The sequence below is a fragment of the Natrix helvetica genome, assembly GCF_964273705.1.
Source record: "Natrix helvetica genome assembly, chromosome: 4".
Taxonomy (NCBI): Eukaryota; Metazoa; Chordata; class Lepidosauria; order Squamata; family Natricidae; genus Natrix; species Natrix helvetica.
In genome coordinates this window covers 136,638,202-136,640,903 of record NC_138550.1, presented here as the reverse complement: position 1 = coordinate 136,640,903, position 2,702 = coordinate 136,638,202, and positions in this window count along the sequence as shown.

Below are 2,702 nucleotides of genomic sequence, written 5' to 3'. Positions count from 1 at the left end.
TTATGGTCTTAATCAAATGCCAACTTAAAATCAGAGTATCAATATTAACAACACTATCTGGATTTTACCTGTGAAGCAGAAATGCCGTTCATCCACACATGCTCAAATGTGACTTCAAGAAACAATTTGAAGAAATCTACAAGTTTGCAGAGAACACTGCCTATAATACATGGCAGATGTTTGCTAACTTAATTATTTAAGCATGGTTGGAGCACATTAATATTCAGGTGAGAGATTACTAGTCTCTCACAATCTATCCCAGATCTGTCGAGTAGTCTGGAAAATAGAAAAAAGTCCAAGGCAACATCAATGGAAAATCTGGCGGTTGGGCAGAGCTTTGGCAACATTCACTCTATAAGACACACAAGCATTTCTTCCTACTGTACTTTTGGGGAGGAAATAGTGCATCTTATATACCAAAAAATATGGTATATACCTTTCATATTTCAAGAGGGCTAGAACCATATTAAGATTCAATCAATTTTGGATATATTCAAGTTTAAACTACCCAAAGAAAAGTACAATCTTCTTCATTCTGGATAGAAGAAAACGATACCTTGATATTTATTGTACAAAACTTGGTTTATAAGAAAAGTTTTATAAACTCAATATCTTATAGTCTCAAATTTTTCTCTTTGGAGATTAAAAAAGGTCAGGGTTGAGATATTATGAAAAGCCTTGAGCGATTTCAATCTTACATCATATATATTGGATAACAAATATGGCTGTTTGAATATACGTAACAGGGCATTTAAACCTAATTGTCTGATATTTTACAATGAAGTTAAATAGGGCTATTCTAATTCTTTATACAAATTGGATTTTTTTTTACATATTGCCAAAAAATAAATAAAAAGCAAAACTGCTTAAGGAATTTTTTTTTCTGAACCCTTTAATGATTATCTAGGGCGGACATGTAAGATCCATGTTACTGAACTACACTTTTCAATATTGTTCACTGTTACTTGTATTGGTAGGGTGCCATAGGTTAAGCAGCGTAAAGCTTTTTACACTTTAGGGTTCCATAAGAACTTGCTGGGTTCCATGACAAAATATAGAAGAAGGAAAAAAAGAGAAATTCACTTGAAAGCAGCCAATGTTCCATCACTAGCATTTTACCTCTTGAGCAAGGCTTCTGATAATAATAACATTATTATTACATGAAACAACATTTTCCTATCCCGGTGGTGGATGAAAATGCCAAATCCAGTCTAAACATGTGTCTGCAACCAACCATCATAATATCAGTAAATAGAAAATAGAATGTCTGCGCCAAAAGTCAGCAAAGATAGTACTAATAGTAATAAATGCCCTGGATGCAATGCCAAAACATCTGGAGCACCACTTGACATTGACCAAATCACCACCAGTCAATGACAAAAGGCAGTTTTACTTGGAAACTTACATCCTTGCATCCTATGATGATACTTTTTAAAACTATCGAACAAAATCTGCCTATTTCAGGTGGATAAAAATGTCAAATTCAGTCTAAACATCTGACTGATTATGCAATGGGCCATAACAATAATTTATAAAAGAATCCAACGCTTGAAAAAGTCTGGAAACCTTTGGTCTAGAAGGCTAGGCACTGCTTCCTCTGATATGGACTTTAAGAAGACCCTACATTCACAATAGAATACTGATGTCATAACTTCAGTATGTGTTTGGCTAGGACTTAAAATTTATAATTGATGCTAACATATCACATGACGGAAACTGCACCATAATACATAATCCCTGATTTGATTAGTCTTGATTCTAACTTCAACTGATGTAAATTTTCTCCCTCATTTGCATACTTCTCCCATTTCTTCTAGCCGTTTTTTTAATGTATCTACAAATCTGAGTGTTAACTGAGGCAGAATGTGTTATACATGCACATGGGGAAAATGAATATTTTATCTTAAGTGAAATAGAAACAACAATTGGTATAAAGCACTGTGTTGAAGCAATGAAAACACTCTCATTAAAGTAAAATGGAGATAACCTATACTAAGGAAATAGCTTTTAAAAGAAAAATGTCAGCTATGAACAAAAACAGGTTTTTCATCTAACTCTGTTTTTGATTGTGATTTTTGTTCATGCACTCCCAGGAAAACTAATCTCAGATTTCTAAAACCTATTGAAAGTATGCAGATATTTAGGTAAATAATTAATTGCAAACATGATGAAAGATAGTATGAGTTAATGCATGCTTAGGAAGACCAGGCTCAGGTTTTTAAAGCTGTCAGTTTCAAAACAATAGCCAAAACTACATAAAATAGAACATTTGACCAGAAATGTTTCCAAGTTTCCAGTTATGCCAATTGGGAGGGGGAGCAGAATAGTCATTTTTAGTCCCTTAGGCTTAACTGCTATCCTGTTATGGTGAGGTGTAATTACATTTCAGCATAACTTTCTGTTTTCAGAAATGATTTCTACAAAGCTGCTTTATAAAAAGCAGGAGAAAACTGTTTTTTCCAGAGTTTGCGAAAATGGTCACAGTGCCAGCAAAACCTACTGTTGATCTATTTCTACTTCTTTCAATAGTAGAAAATTAGTTACAAACTCTAGCAATTTAAATAAAAATTATGCAGATTAATAAAATCATTATTGGTGATCTTTATTGGTGATCATCACATGCATATAGGACTACATTCTTTTATTATATCTAGGTGCTTTACTTGGATGCTGGATGAGTTTGCTGAAGTACCGTCCTTTTA